At 35.2% G+C, this 16,953-nt stretch overlaps 1 long non-coding RNA gene across 1 annotated transcript; it reads right to left on the bottom strand.

Annotated features, from left to right (window-relative positions):
* Window positions 1-8,671: 8,671 nt before the first annotated feature.
* On the bottom strand, window positions 8,672-15,322 carry LOC124373029. Its single transcript, XR_006923394.1, has 3 exons — window positions 15,202-15,322; window positions 9,884-9,991; window positions 8,672-8,759 (listed from the first exon to the last, which is right to left on the bottom strand). It is a non-coding gene; the product is annotated as an uncharacterized LOC124373029 (long non-coding RNA).
* Between the last annotated feature and the right edge of the window lie 1,631 nt (window positions 15,323-16,953).

The raw sequence follows: 16,953 nt of genomic DNA on the forward strand, positions 1-16,953 counted from the left end.
CAGTTGAAAGCCAAACACTCGCCTGCATTATAAAATGCTTGAGACACCAAGAAGCATTTTAGGCGAGGCCTTAAACGCCTTTGGCGTTGGAGCATCTTTGATTGAATTGGGCAGTCTGTTGAGGAACTGAACATCCGCTTGTGAGGGCAGGCATTCATAAACCACTGTTCTGTGTCTACCAGTTCGGTAGTTTGCTCTGCCACGTGTCTCATACATGTGTATGTCTTGGCCTCTGATTAAGGTACATTTATTCATACAAAACATAGTTGTTTCCAATATGTAGAGACATGGCAGAGTCAACAGCTGCATTTCTTGAAAACTTGCTTGCACGACTCTCTGAATTTGATTTTTGCGACGATTCGAATTGCTTTTTTTTGGAGTCTGAAAGCTCTTTGGAACTGAGTGTTAGCACAAGCTCCCCAAAGGATCACTCCATAGGCCAGGTGGGGGTAGCCTATATCAAGCCATAATACACCGTAATCAGTACCTACTCGGGCAGTATTTTGCTAAATACCTCAGAACAAAGATTGCTTGAGCAGATTTTGGCGCAAACATGATCAATGTACACATTCAGCAACCAAGATGGCAGGTCCATACTGGTTGCCCGTTGTGCACAAAGAAAAAATGTAAAAACGTTGGTTTTTGAAGAGTTTATTGTGAGGTTGAGGCTGTTGAAGTATTGGACACAGTTGTTGATATCAACAAAAGCCTGTTGTTCCAAAACTTCGCTTGATCTTGCATTGAAAAAAAGAGTCGTATCATCTGCATACCGCACTGTTCTTCCATGTAGAAGCGATGATTCTATGTCATTGACATAAAGCAGGAAAAGCACAGGACTGAGGATAGACCCCTGGGGAACTCCATAGTTAAGATCTATTGGCTTGAATAATTTATTTGATATCTGGACAACTTGGGATCTGTGGCTTAGAAATGAGCTAAGCCATTTAAAAGGCATGCCTCAAATGCCGTGGGACTCAAGTTTGTTGAGAAGTATATTGTGGTCAACACAGTCGAATGCTTTGGACAGATCCAGGAAACACACTCATTGTGTGGTTCCGACATTCAATCCCCTCTACAATCATATCGATAAGACCAACGACTGCGTCGGTTGTCGATTTACCCTTTCTGAACCCATACTGTTCATTTGAGAAACTGATTGTATTTGTCCAAAAAGTTGAAAGCATTCTTATAAGAGAAAGCTTTTAAAAAATGTTGCTGATACAGGCAGAATTAAGAGAGGCCAGTAGTTATTTATAGAAGCTGGGTCGCCTTTCTTTAAAATTGGGACAACTTTTGCAATTTTAAGGAGAGAGGGGAACACTCCTGTTTGGAATGAATAATTTACTAATTCATCTAAGGGTCTCACTAAATACTTGCAGCATTTTTTAATGAGCCATGAGGGACATCAGATTGAGGTTGTTAGATTTTTTGGCTGGGAGCTGCTGGATAATTAGGTGAAGCTCGTCCTCAACAACAGGTGCCAACACCATTGATGCACAGTGGTATCATCAACAAAAGAGTGATTGAGGTTTTTGGAATATGTATCTTAACCAGTTTGTAATAGTCAAGTTTATTTAACGAGTATATATAAATGAGAATTGTGAAGAAATACGAAATAATCCATATAAGTGTCATATATAATGAAAAATTTTACAAAAATATACAACAGTATAAAAATAACAATTAAATCAGTAAATAATTGAATTTGATACAAAACACAAGGAAAAAAGTTATTATACCTCGTATGAGTCATTTCGCACGTACTCTATGGGACGAACAACAGATGATAGATCAGCTTGCATCTCCATCCAAACATCAGATAATAAATCATCCTGGAAAGCACAACAACATTCAATATTATTTAGTTTTATTTCAAGGAAACAGAATAATAATGTATATAGATCGTCTAGCACATTTTACTGGACTTTACCCAACCGCGAAAACCAAGGCAAAATTTTACATACAAATTAATGTAATTACCCAACAATTTTGAATATCTGTTTACATTCACTTTGGCTTTTTCAACATTCTTTGCCAATTAAAAGTTTATTAGACAGGGGAAGTATTTTAGCATTGATGGAATGGCCGAACTTGCATTTATCAGTCCAAGAGCCGGCTGTACTGGTGGCCACCTTGGATGCCGTTATGTTGTTTAGTTGTAAAGTTATGGGAGTTGTCCCATTTCATAAACATAATCAATTCGCATCCAAACATTTTCTGTTTGGTTATTGGTCATATTTTTGGTTCCGATTACCATTTGCAATGTTCTAATTGGCTGAGCTTTAGTGAAGGCCTATCACTCATGGGGCTAGAGAAGCTAATACTGTGATCAATATGTGAGTTAAAAGATAAAGGTGTACCACAATCCTTTGTGCTTTCACGATGATGCCTCCAAGCCTCAGTTGTTTTTGTAGTCATCATGTAGTTGTAAAATTTGGCTTTGTATCATGTATTTGTGCCTTAGTTGATTATGATTCATTAATTATGTTTGAGCCACATCAGGTTGTGTCTTTGTTTGTATTTTTACTTCCTCATTCTGTATTGCATTTTCGTCATGCGTGTTATTGCGACAACGCTGTGCAATATTTGTTCAAGCCATATCCATTTAGACCAATTCATGGTACGGTAACAGATTAGACACATTAATTCTATATTCTGTTAGTAAAATTAACAGAATATATTATCAGTATCGGTATATTATAACCAACATGTAATTTTTGTGGTTCACACTGCTTCAAAACACACAATTAAATTCTTGGAATGTTTGGACCTCACTGTGGCCACGATGTTAAATATTTCAGTTCAACTTTTAAAACCTCTTCTCTTAGCAAATGGGAAGCTGATATAACATCTGCAAGTCAATAGAAAAAGCTGTCAGAACCACCTCATACACCAAATACAATAAGATCTTCGGTTTCAATACAAAAAAACAGTTCATTGACATCTTCAGCACTTACTCAATTCTTGGCTGAAGATTGTAAATATAAGATTACAGCACTTAAAGGGTGAAAGATTGATAGCTTTTTGTAGGCCATATGTCAAATAAACACTACCTTACCTACGAGAGGGTGACACGGGGTTACAATGATGCCTCATAATAATATAAATAATATAAGAATAACAAAACAGTGGTGGATAAAATGGATTTAGTGGAGGTACAATAGTGTATAAGAAGAGATAGCACTTACCCGTGGGATATGTTGGAATGAGCTGCATGACTCCACAGTCGGTACAAACTGGAAGAGGTTTTTCTATAGATAAGGTAACAGTCTCCAAATTGGGCAATACTGTGACTATATGGGTGGTGAATCTGTGCCCGGATATCAGCCCCAACCCAAACAGATGTAGATGTGAAGGTTCCCCCCCCAAATCCTTACTTGTGACCATTTCCATCTTCGAGGTGTTTTTAGTTAACAACTCCTTTGTACTTTCCTGGCCTGGAGTAGCTACTTCTGAAAAATTGTAATTTTTTAACAAAAATATTATTTTTTATTAACTTATTGTTACTGTTTTTGTCTTAAAACGTTTTTAAAAACGGCAGATCTAGTAACATTTATAACCCTTCAAGTTGGAGTCAGAAATACAGCAACTACTTTCTATGAATCGTGCCACCTACAAAGCAGCAATGGCTACTACTGGTTACTGGATTTGCTGGCTGTTATCACTTTTGCTTTTAATTCTTTTACGTTTATCAACAAATTGAAATTGAATCTAAAATTTCATTACTACAATACACTGTGTAAGTCAAATATGTGTAGCTGTACTGAATAGTATGTTTATATTAAGGGGAAAATTAACTAAAATCTTACGATGTTTTGATCAACCAGCCATGCTATAAAAAAATGTTATTGAGTCTAATTTAAAATTAAATATGATAAAACGTTAAAGTATTACTCATTATTTAGATTCACATCTTTATTGTCACTAGGCAACAATGGTGAAATAGACAAGGCCAATTTTTTACAATCATGGTCAATTATTACATCTTAAAAATTATTCATACTCATATATCTAACAACATGGATTCAACAAAAACAGCCAACAAGCAGGCACAGTACAAAATCATAAACAAACAATAAATAGAATAATAAATACTTAATACTAATTAGAATCTTTAAGACACTAATATCACAGACCAGGTACTCATCAATGCTGTAAAAACACTTTTCTCTTAGCCATTTGCTTAGAATAATTTTAAACTTATTAATAATAACTTCTCATGCACTTTCAGGCAAATTATTAAGTAATTTAATTTTTCATGTATATGTGGAATTGTTTTCTGTAATCTTACAGAAAATTGGTCAAGCATATATCTCTGCCTTGTAATACACCTATGTACATCTCGACGGTTTTGATAATTACTTAATTTTCTTTAATATAGTAATTCTTTGTGATTCACTAATGCCTCCCCAAAGTGCATTCCATAGTTTAAGCTACTATGAAAAAATGCACAGTATTTAAAATAATAAATATGCACTCACTAGGTATTGTTTTTTTTATTTGTACATTAAATTCAAAAAATGTGCATTGTAGATTTTTTTGTTTTATAAGTTTCATTCCATGTAAACTTTCACATGACGAGATAGTAAGATACTGTAAATGTACAAAATATACACAGTTTTGTAGTGAACAAAAGGATTATAACATTTTATATACACTTATTTACAACACAAAAAAGTGTTTTGATAAAAATGTTATGTACTACTTTTTTGGCAATACGCATCCATATTGGTGTTTTGATGAATTCTTTGGGGCAAGAGGAATATCAAATAATGATGAATTGTTTGTCACTGTCATTATCAATTTGTTCACAAACCCAACTCACACTCCACCAGTTTATATTCATCCAGACTACCTGACAACAAACCTGACAAAGAAATATCATCATGCACTTAATTTGCTGATATGTCATTTTCATCATCAGAACTAATATTTTCATCATCCAAATAGTTCACGTAAATCATTTGAACAAACGAGGATCACCCATTTTACAACATAACAATAAATTATAAACAGCCTACATAATAACCTAGCAACAAAGATCGGCAAGGCCATGCAGCACGTCACCCAGCTACATAGACCATCAGCTGTATGCCGGATCGATATCAGCTGACAATGAGTAATATTACGAATATAAACTATATAAAATGAATTGGTATTATGAGTAGAGGATTCGACTGGTGTGTAAAGTTATGTCTATATAACTTAAACGGTTTTTGTGTAATAATAGTGGAAAGTTGACTGAAAACTGTGCCATCTTTATCAGTTCACAAGTGGTATTGATGAACATCTGTCACAACGGTCATCAGTTAGAGGGCTAAACTACACAATTTCTTAATTCACGGAGCAAAAAAAACCACTCTTGATAATTTTGTACATGACTTGACCAGCTAAGGGTATTATCCAAAAATACACCAAGTGACGTTTACCGGCCTTATAAAATTATGATATATTTTACAATTTTGAGAGAAAATAAAATTTTTTCAGTTTTATTCTTGTTTACTGATAAATAGTTTGCCTGAAACCGCTCAAGTGCTATCTTCAAAGAGTGTACTTGCACCGTTATGAGATTATTAATATTATGTTTTTTATTAATGAATGTATAAAATAAAAAATATGGAATACTATAAGCAAAGTAATTAATTGCAAACTATAAGTAATAAAGGCTCAAGTACAGAACCTCGAGGGAACCCAATTTGCACATTTATAAACTCAGATTTATCATTACCTTGAACATTTGTTTTCTATCACTGAGGTATGACACAAACCTATCTAATTCCTTACTTCTTATTCCATACTCATACAACTTTTTTAGAAGTAATTTATGAGAAAGACAATTAAATGTCTTTGACAAATTAATTAGCGTGGCACATGCAATACTTTTTTCAAAAATTAAACAATATATTTTCAAAAACTTTTTCCACAGCCTTGATTGTATTTAGTACTGGCTAAAAACCAAATTGTTATTTACATAAGTGTTTGTTATGGTGAAAAAAGGGATATAACTGCTCTTTGACACAGTACTTAAATATCTTAATATTGGCAGCTCATTGAAATTAATTAAAAATTAATTGAGGCAAAACACAAATATCACATTTAGAGGGTAAATAACTTCAGTTATTACCTGCTGCAGGGCAGGCTTTCCTTATCTTTTCAGTTTTGAGGAAGTCCAATACCATGTTCAGTTTCTGGTTGGAATTAACAAAGTTAAGAGTGTTTTTGTGATACTTTACATTAAAATGGAATGTTTAAGTGAACAAGAGCGTATTCTGACCCTGATGATGCGAGACTACGGAGACCAGGTGAGATCTTATGATGAAGTAAGCAATTTATTTAAATGACACTTATCCCAATTGAAACCCTGTATCTAAATCAGGAGTTCAAAAAACAATCCATGTTTCCAGGAAACAGGGAGCGTTAAAGACGCGCCCCAAAACTGGGACCAAAATCCGCAACAAAAGAAGCATCTTGATGTTTTAGTCTCTTGTAGAAGATCCTCATGTCTCAACAAGAAATGTTTCTCAAATATTAGATATATCTCAAACATCAGTTTGTAAAGTGACACATGACAGTGGTTATAAAGCGTACAGCATTCGTTTAGTTCATGAGCTAAGTGAAGATGATTTTGATCATCAAGCAGAATTTTGTGAAATAATGATGCGGAACATTGATAATAACACGATTAGATTAAACACCATTGTTTCCTCAGATGAAGCAATTTTCATTTTTAACAGTAACTTTAACAGACATAATGCTCGTTATTGGGCTGATGTTAACCCTTATTGGATGAGAGAGCAACATTTCCAGCACCCTGAAAAATTAAACGTTTGGCTTGGCATTGTGAGGGATCAGTTTATTGAGCCCTTTGTTATTGATGGAAACCCTAATGCCGAGGTAAGTTTTGGTTCCAGCAGAATGGAGCACCTCGACACTATGGCCTGTACGTCCGCGAGTATTTTAAACAATATTTTTCCAAATCGCTGGATAGGCAGAAGAGGAAGTATCATGTGGCCACCAAGATCGCCAGATCTATCTTCACTTGACTACTTTGTGTGGGGTCACATTAAAAACAACATCTATAAAACGAAATTAATGACTTTAGGGACAGAATAGTAGCAGAGATTTTAAAAAATCCTGCATAAATCCATACAGCGCTCAACTTTCAACAACAGGCTTGGGACATTGTCAAACTGTCCCTGGACAGCAGTTTGAACATCTGATAAAAAACACAGGTTAGTAAGTTTTAGCCGTTTTTATTGCTTAACATAATTGTAATTACTAGTGCTAGCGTAACCTTACATTTAAAATTTTTAAACTGCCCCCTAAAAAGACCATTTTAGGGAAATGGTTCATTTTTATTTCCTAGAGAGGTGTCCTGAGTTTCATTTTTCTATCTTTGTCCATTGAAGGTTGAGCAGGATCCATCCATGCTTTTAATGACCTACCATTTTGTAATGGATTGAGATAGAAAACTCTAGTTTCCACTGTTCTTCTTTTATCAAGACTTATCAAATATGAGGTGTCACTTAATGGGTATTAACATTCTAAAATTTTGAGCCCCCCACCCAAAATCCCATTTTGGGGGAAATGGTCAAAGTTGTAACAGTGACTAAAAAGTTCACTTCTATTTCCTGGAAAGGTTTCCCGAGTTCCTCTTTATCCCTCCATCTTTATCCATAAAAAATTAAACAGAGTGTATTAGTACTTTTAACTCACACTGTATATAAAAATAGAACAAAGTTTAAAAATTCTAAAACAGTCTTATCAAGGATTTTTAACAACTATTAAATAAAATTATAAAACAATAATATCCAAAATATAATTATTAATATTAACAGTTTCAGACTATGAGAAGAAATCCTCCTTTTGTAAGAGAGCTGAATTTCTATTATGAATACTCTTTCATAGGGCAAAAGGTCAAAGTTACTACTTCAAAGTTTTTGGCAATACATTTTTGATTTTAGCTACATGTACAAAACTTTTTGAGCCTCTCATTTTGAGAGAGAATCTAAAATAAAAAATATCCGAATACTTTCTAGTAATCTAGTAAAGATCCTTCCCCAAAGCATTACTTCATTGTTATGAAAAATATAAAAAAAAACTTAAAAGAGGAAGTTTTACTTTATTCTCATCCTGCAAAAATGTTTACTCAATGTATGTGTGACTTATATGCTAAGTATTATTTTGTGTAAAAGTGTTTGATAATCTACAGATTTTGTATGAAAATCTCAATTTCACTATACTGATACTGAAATTTAGGTTTAAAAGGTTTTTATTTGCATAGGTACATATCTAATGAAAATTTTCTGTACTTTTCTTGGAGCAACCTCAAGGAAAGTTTCAATGAAATTTTCAGAAAATGTTAACTCAAGTACAAAAAGTGAAGAGGAATTTAAACTTTAGACAATATATTTTGATAAAAGACCATACAAATATATATTTATGATTGATTTCTTATAAAGAAAAATTCTTTTAAAATTACTACTATATGTCGAAATAAAATATTTTTAAAACAAAGTGTCAAAATCAATTCGGTAGTTGAAAAATAACAAAATTATTTCAGAAGTGATAGTATTTTGAAAAAAAGGAAGTAAACCTCTCTGGGAGACCCGAGGTACACAAGTTGATTACTAACTCCAAAATAGAATAATGCTACAATGATAAAACTCACCAGGGTAATCCTTTCCAGAAATCTGTAAAAACTATCCAACGTTGGTATGATAACTGTGAGGATCCCGGCGTGACTTACGATGAAGTACCTGCACACCACAATATATTGTTACTGTACTGTCAACAGACACCAGCCACTGATACAATTTACTGGTAGAGTCATCTGGAAATTAAAACCTAACTTATTTAGTAACAGAGGTTTATGTGTTCTCTAAACAGAGAAGGGTGATAAAATGTTCCAATCACGTCTGAGATGATCTTCTAAAGTTGTATAAGAACTTTTTTATGAATTAGTAACCGTCTTGATTTGTTTATCATAAGTTTTATGAAATGTGGAATACAAAATGACTATCTCTGACTATCTTAAAAGTGAAAACTTAGGATTTGTGGCTGAATTTTTGACAACAATACAAAAAGCATGAAAAAATAACTTTCAAGTTTTTATATGAGTAAGAACAAAGAAAAGGTACAGGTTTTTTACGCTTTTCAACCAAACTGCAACTTTGAAAATTCACAACTCCGAAAATTGTGATCTAATTAAGATTAGATGTTTATACAAGATAGGTACAAGTGTACTTGTGTATAATTTTAGAAATGTTAGAATTATATGGTGTATATTACATACATTTGAGGTTCAAAATAGTGGGTATGAGGTTATGCAGTTGGATACTGAAATAAGAGTATCAAATATGACTTCTGTAGATGTAAGGTAAATTTTAAGCTAATAAAACATTTTCAATATCATACAAGTCCTACGATTTTCTTACCATTACAAAAAAAATAGTAGGAACTCTTTCCAGTGCTTTGCAAGAAAATAACCAACATTTCAAAATTTCCATTCCAACCTAATACTACAGCAAGTTTAACAACATTAACAGAGTCCTGGTGTGTTATTTTAGATGAAGTCCTTTTTTTCACCCACTAGAATGCATGCATAGCTTATTTTCTTCCAATTCCTTGTATTTCTAGTAGTACAGCCGTTTTAGAAGTTGTGATTTAATATTTTTATTTCTTCTCTTGGTTTTATTTAAGGGTAATGTAACTTTAAAACTGATTCAAATCATTGTAAGTTAGAGCACTCATTACATTGGACCTTACCTAATGTTGTTATTATGATTCAATTAAATAAGATTTTCATACGTTAAAAATATTGGTCATAATGATAGATAACCACAAGTACAGGTATAAATGGCTGATACACAATATACATTACCTACTCATCGAAGCAGTATCTTTGACTATATAATCGGTGCATCCCCTCCCAGAGCATTTCACCAGGTGGTGACTCCCACTTTTGGATGGCTTCAACCATTTGGAGATACTGGTCCGGAAAACAAACGTGCATTTGTAAAAATTTGAAATTTATTACTTAATAAGTTTCAGAAATTAATAGACAATACGAGGTGTGTTCAAAAAGTATCGCGAATTTTGAATTTTCGCGGGTTACGTATATTCGAATTTTGATTTTTTGTGTGTTGGTACATATGTCTCTCACTTATGTTGACAATTTCGGCCATTTTGAATGTTTAGTTAATTGTTGACAGCTGCTTTGCTTGCATTTGTTTTGGTTCGTCGATTTGTACCTATTCAAAAAAAATGGAACAAAGAACCTGTATCAAATTTTGTGTGAAAAACGAAATTAAATGCGCAGATGCATTCCGAATGTTGACTGTGGCATATGGAGAAGCTACTTTGGACAAAAGTAACGTTTATCGGTGGTACAAAATGTTTTCAGAAGGCCGAGAAGATGTGAACGACGAAGAGCGTGCCGGATGCCCAAGCACTTCATCAACAGACGAAAAAATTGATGAAGTGAAGAAAATGGTATTGGGCAATCGTCGAATCACTGTTAGAGAAATTGCGGAGGACCTAGGCATATCGATTGGCTCGTGCCATTAATGAGTTCTTGCCACAAGGTAGAACAGTGAATAAGGAATATTACCTGCAAGTTATGCGTAATTTGCACAAAGCAACCCGCCAGAATGCCCGACTTTGTGGAAAAACAAAAATTGGTTTTTGCACCAGGATAATGCCCCTGCTTACACATCACTGCTTGTACGCGACTTCTTGGCCAAAAACAAAACACACTAATGATACCGCAGCCACCGTATTCCCCAGATCTGGCCCCTGTGACTTTTTCTTGTTCCCGAAACTGAAGAGGCCCATGACGCTACGCCACGATTGACGAGATAGAGACGGCATCGAAGGAGGAGCTGAACAAGATACAAAAAAATGATTTTTTGAAGTGCTTTGAAGATTGAAAAAAAAAAAAAACTTTGGCACAAGTGTATAATATCCCAGGGGGATTACTTTGAAGGAGACAAAATAAATATTCACAAATAAATAAATAATTTTTGAAAATACACAAAATTCATAATACTTTTTGAACACACCTCGTACACACTAGGTACTTGTATTCTACCCATTGTAATAATTAAGCTGAAGGAAACAAATTTTTATGGGCATTTGCAGTTGTTGAGTGGTACAAAATCACAAAGTTCAGAAATCTACAATCTACCTCATCCTCAGGTGAATTAGCTTAGCACATAATACAATCTAGTTTAAATAAACATACCAAACCAGAGCTTGTAACATGTAAAAGTCAGAAATCACAACAAACGTATTTTGTGATAGGACCATGCACACTATCTCAAACACGCACTTGAATTAACAATAACTATTAAAACTGAACCTATGTGTATGATTTGTATTTTTAACATGCTTTTATAAGCTTCGGTTGTTTTTAGGTGTAAATAATATGGTGGTGACCTACAAATACAGGTCACACACATTGGGTCTGCTCCCAATAAGCAAACACTGACATCTGACCGGAGGCTTTGTAAGTAGATTGTCATGACAGATACAACATGGTGGTGACCTACAAATACAGGTCACATACACATTGGGTCTGCTCCCAATAAGTAAACACTGACATCTGACCAGAGGCTTTGTAAGTAGATTGTCATGACAGATACAACATGGTGGTGACCTACAAATACAGGTCACATACACATTGGGTCTGCTCCCAATAAGTAAACACTGACATCTGACCAGAGGCTTTGTAAGTAGATTGTCATGACAGATACAACATGGTGGTGACCTACAAATACAGGTCACACACATTGGGTCTGCTCCCAATAAGCAAACACTGACATCTGACCGGAGGCTTTGTAAGTAGATTGTCATGTCAGATACAACATGGTGGTGACCTACAAATACAGGTCACACACATTGGGTCTGCTCCCAATAAGTAAACACTGACATCTGACCGGAGGCTTTGTAAGTAGATTGTCATGACAGATACAACATGGTGGTGACCTACAAATATAGGTCACACACATTGGGTCTGCTCCCAATAAGCAAACACTGACATCTGACCGGAGGCTTTGTAAGTAGATTGTCATGACAGATACAACATGGTGGTGACCTACAAATACAGGTCACACACATTGGGTCTGCTCCCAATAAGCAAACACTGACATCTGACCGGAGGCTTTGTAAGTAGATTGTCATGACAGATACAACATGGTGGTGACCTACAACTACAGGTCACACACATTGGGTCTGCTCCCAATAAGTAAACACTGACATCTGACCGGAGGCTTTGTAAGTAGATTGTCATGACAGATACAACATGGTGGTGACCTACAAAACAAGTTACACACATTGGGTCTGCTCCCAATAAGCAAACACTGACATCTGACCGGAGGCTTTGTAAGTAGATTGTCATGACAGATACAACATGGTGGTGACCTACAAATACAGGTCACACACATTGGGTCTGCTCCAATTAAGTAAACACTGACATATGACCGTAGGCTTTGTAAGTAGATTGTCATGACAGGTACAACATGGTGGTGACCTACAAATACAGGTCACACACATTGGGTCTGCTCCCAATAAGTAAACACTGACATATGACCGTAGGCTTTGTAAGTAGATTGTCATGACAGGTACAACATGGTGGTGACCTACAAATACAGGTCACACACATTGGGTCTGCTCCCAATAAGCAAACACTGACATCTGACCGGAGGCTTTGTAAGTAGATTGTCATGACAGATACAACATGGTGGTGACCTACAAGTACAGGTCACACACATTGGTCTGCTCCCAATAAGCAAACACTGACATCTGACCGGAGGCTTTGTAAGTAGATTGTCATGACAGATACAACATGGTGGTGACCTACAAATACAGGTCACACACATTGGGTCTGCTCCCAATAAGCAAACACTGACATCTGACCGGAGGCTTTGTAAAGTAGATTGTCATGACAGATACAACATGGTGGTGACCTACAAATACAGGTCACACACATTGGGTCTGCTCCCAATAAGTAAACACTGACATCTGACCGGAGGCTTTGTAAGTAGATTTGTCATGACAGATACAACATGGTGGTGACCTACAAATACAGGTCACACACATTGGGTCTGCTCCCAATAAGTAAACACTGACATCTGACCGGAGGCTTTGTAAGTAGATTGTCATGACAGATACAACATGGTGGTGACCTACAAATACAGGTCACACACATTGGGTCTGCTCCCAATAAGCAAACACTGACATCTGACCGGAGGCTTTGTAAGTAGATTGTCATGACAGATACAACATGGTGGTGACCTACAAATACAGGTCACACACATTGGGTCTGCTCCCAATAAGCAAACACTGACATCTGACCGGAGGCTTTGTAAGTAGATTGTCATGACAGATACAACATGGTGGTGACCTACAAATACAGGTCACACACATTGGGTCTGCTCCCAATAAGTAAACACTGACATCTGACCGTAGGCTTTGTAAGTAGATTGTCATGACAGATACAACATGGTGGTGACCTACAAATACAGGTCACACACATTGGGTCTGCTCCCAATAAGCAAACACTGACATCTGACCGGAGGCTTTTGTAAGTAGATTGTCATGACAGATACAACATGGTGGTGACCTACAAATACAGGTCACACACATTGGGTCTGCTCCCAATAAGTAAACACTGACATCTGACCGTAGGCTTTGTAAGTAGATTGTCATGACAGATACAACATGGTGGTGACCTACAAATACAGGTCACACACATTGGGTCTGCTCCCAATAAGTAAACACTGACATCTGACCGTAGGCTTTGTAAAGTAGATTGTCATGACAGATACAACATGGTGGTGACCTACAAATACAGGTCACACACATTTTGTTTGCACACAATAAGCACCAACTGACATCTGACCAGAGGCTTTGGAAGTAGAGATTGTCATGACAAATAATTCAATATGGTGGTAAATCAGGAAAGGGTGGCGTTTTTTTTGTATTAACTGTTCATTCCAGAAGAAATTCTTAAAACCATACTATGACTTCGCATTGATTTATTTGAAAAGTATATTCTGTTTGATTCATAGGGTAACTTGTAGTTTTTAGTTATTTTTCAATATAGACAACTAAAGTAACCTAATTTCATCTAAGTGGTTGATCCACTAATATCACAAGTTGTTATGTAATGCGCCTTGATTAATTTTCTTTTAAATAAATGAATGATTCAATATATTATACATTAGGATATATTACATCTCTTAAACATTAGAATAAATGAAAACATGAGAAGGAGACAGACAGATAAGACAAAAACTGCTCACCATTTTTGGTACGAAGATTATCATACGAATAGGATAGGAATGATGCTATGGGTAGGAATGAAAGTACAATACATTGAGAAATCATATCCATAAGAATGAAGAACTGTTTTACCTAGCATTATACTATAACCAACTGCAGCAGGAATTTTTTTGTTTTAAAGGAGGATCTGATCCTCTTATAAGCCTTATACTATCCGTCCTCATGGATCATTGGCCTGTGCGAAGATCTTATCAAGGAGAATTAGGGAGAGAGTTGATACAGTCAGTACAAGATCAATGGCACTGATAAATAAATGCTACTGTCAGGACTAAAAACAGGACTTTGAACCTGCATCATCTCTAACTCAGACCCAAAGTAGACGTCTTAGACCGATCAGCCATGGATCAGCACTCCTTCTTTGCAGAAAGTTTAGATGTGATCAGCACTCCTTCTTTGCAGAAGGTTTAGATGTGATCAGCACTCCTTCTTTGCAGAAGGTTTAGATGTGGTGGTCATCCTCTGTGATATATGCCTGAACAATTGTGGAAATCATGTTGAAAAATCATTTAGCACAATCTTACATGTAAAAATAAAATTATTATAAAATAATTATTTTGTGTTTTCATTTAAAACAATATTTTCTGGATTTTCCATGTACTGCTACTGTACGCCTAAAACAAATATTTTTTTTTATTGAAAATTCCAATTTAAATATTCCTTTGGAATTGACCTCAAAACCATTTACTACTTTATTATATTGGAAGTATATTAGGCTGTAAAAAAGTAGTCTTGTATCTGAGCATGTAGATTTTCTCAATAAATACTAATTAAAACAAAGTATTTCCAAAAATAGAGGTGGTAAGTGTGCTACATCTACAACGTCAGTGTATTACAATTTTTCTTACTCTTCCTTACCTTCATGTTTCCACTTTCAAATAGTACAAAATGGTAGATAAAGTCATCGGAGACAATGACGACGATGGGAGGGTAGCATGGCATCACCATGATGGACCAGTTCTCGCTAATGAAAGCTGTTTGTTCCACTGCTAATTGTCAATGGATGTTCCCTGGAAACCAAACAATAAAACTTGTAATTTCTCAATGCCTAAATGGTTTTGCTTAATGAAATTGGCTCACTTCCCTCTTCCACCATATTATTAGTCTTGCAACCCTGCGAGAAACACAACCTCATTACACCAGGAACTATGAACCGATTTTACTTCACAGGGTATAATCAAATTAAAGAAAACAAATATATGAAAGTTGAAGAGAACAGAAAAAACAACAGTTTTCATCCTTGCTGGGTAACTAAGAATCGTAAACTCTCCCCATACATACAGTGTAGTACTTAGAAGTGAACTAATGTCATGTTCTATCCAATAGAGGATGTTAAAGCAACAGTAACTTTCAATTCCACTTACTATTTTACATTGACGACTTACTGTAAAAGAAGGTTTTGGTACGTTATGATGATGATTATGTCAATAACATCTATGTGCAACATGGTGTTCCCAGGGAACTGGTATCTTTTTCACGTGTTATTCCGTTGTAGGTTGTGTCAATATAATTTAATGAGTAATTTTATAAATACATGGAGGAAAGACTAACCACACACCGGAATTTAAGTGGAAAATGAATGAATTTTAATGATCAATTGAAAGGGATACCCTTGTATTGCCAATCCTGAAACAAGACATATTTACTCTTATGAAGAGTTTGAAGAGGTACGTTCTTCAGGTGGCAATATATTGCAACCATCTTTTATTGGGGAGAAACACCAGATAGTAATCTGTAGTAAATTTCATAGTAAATACATAAGTACGGTATTTACTATGGAACAACCATTTTTGTCCCATGCCAGTATGACCTGTGATTTATTGCTATGCTTTGTTGGTCAGCTACAATAACAATAAATATTTTCGATATCATTTATTAATTTCCAATACCCTTAAGTTTGCGTTGCTAATTTTTTTTCACCATTTTCCACGGTTAGTCAGTCACCTGTTTGGAGCACTATCACTGTATCAGTATACATGTTTTATACTTCTATACTACTTTATATGAAGGTAACGATCACGAACCACGAAAGAAAAATGTCTAGACTCACATTAAACACACACAGTAAATGACACATTTTAACTGTGTTTCCTGTACTTGACAAGGATCTATTTACTTGTAGGTGAGACTACTCTATCAAGATATACTAATGAAACAAATTTTTACTATCTAGAAATGAACAAAATCATAAAGAAAAATAAAGTGTACTGAACAAATTGTTTTTTGGTGCTAAAAACTTAAGGATGGTCATCATCAGTTAATCTGTGGGAGTTACCTACATAGAATTTATTCATTAATTAAGGATAATACTTACTTAATAGCTCTGTCAGGGGTTATTTCTGCGTTGAAAATATCACCATTTCCCCGTACTAACATGATCTGTTGTTCGGTTTCCATTTCGTCATTTAAGTTCTGAAAACAAAAATTACTTTTTATATGGATCTTTAAACAAAGTTGAAAAAAATGATTTTATTTTAATAGTGAGTTGTAAATCCGACTTTAGGATATACCACATCTGGACCTTATGGCTCTATCAACTCTTAAGTCACCTCAGGAAATCGAACACTAGGACTACTCATCTTAAGAGAACGCAACGTCAATATTGAAGTT

Source organism: Homalodisca vitripennis, unplaced genomic scaffold, assembly GCF_021130785.1.
Source record: "Homalodisca vitripennis isolate AUS2020 unplaced genomic scaffold, UT_GWSS_2.1 ScUCBcl_4680;HRSCAF=11011, whole genome shotgun sequence".
NCBI classification, from domain to species: Eukaryota; Metazoa; Arthropoda; class Insecta; order Hemiptera; family Cicadellidae; genus Homalodisca; species Homalodisca vitripennis.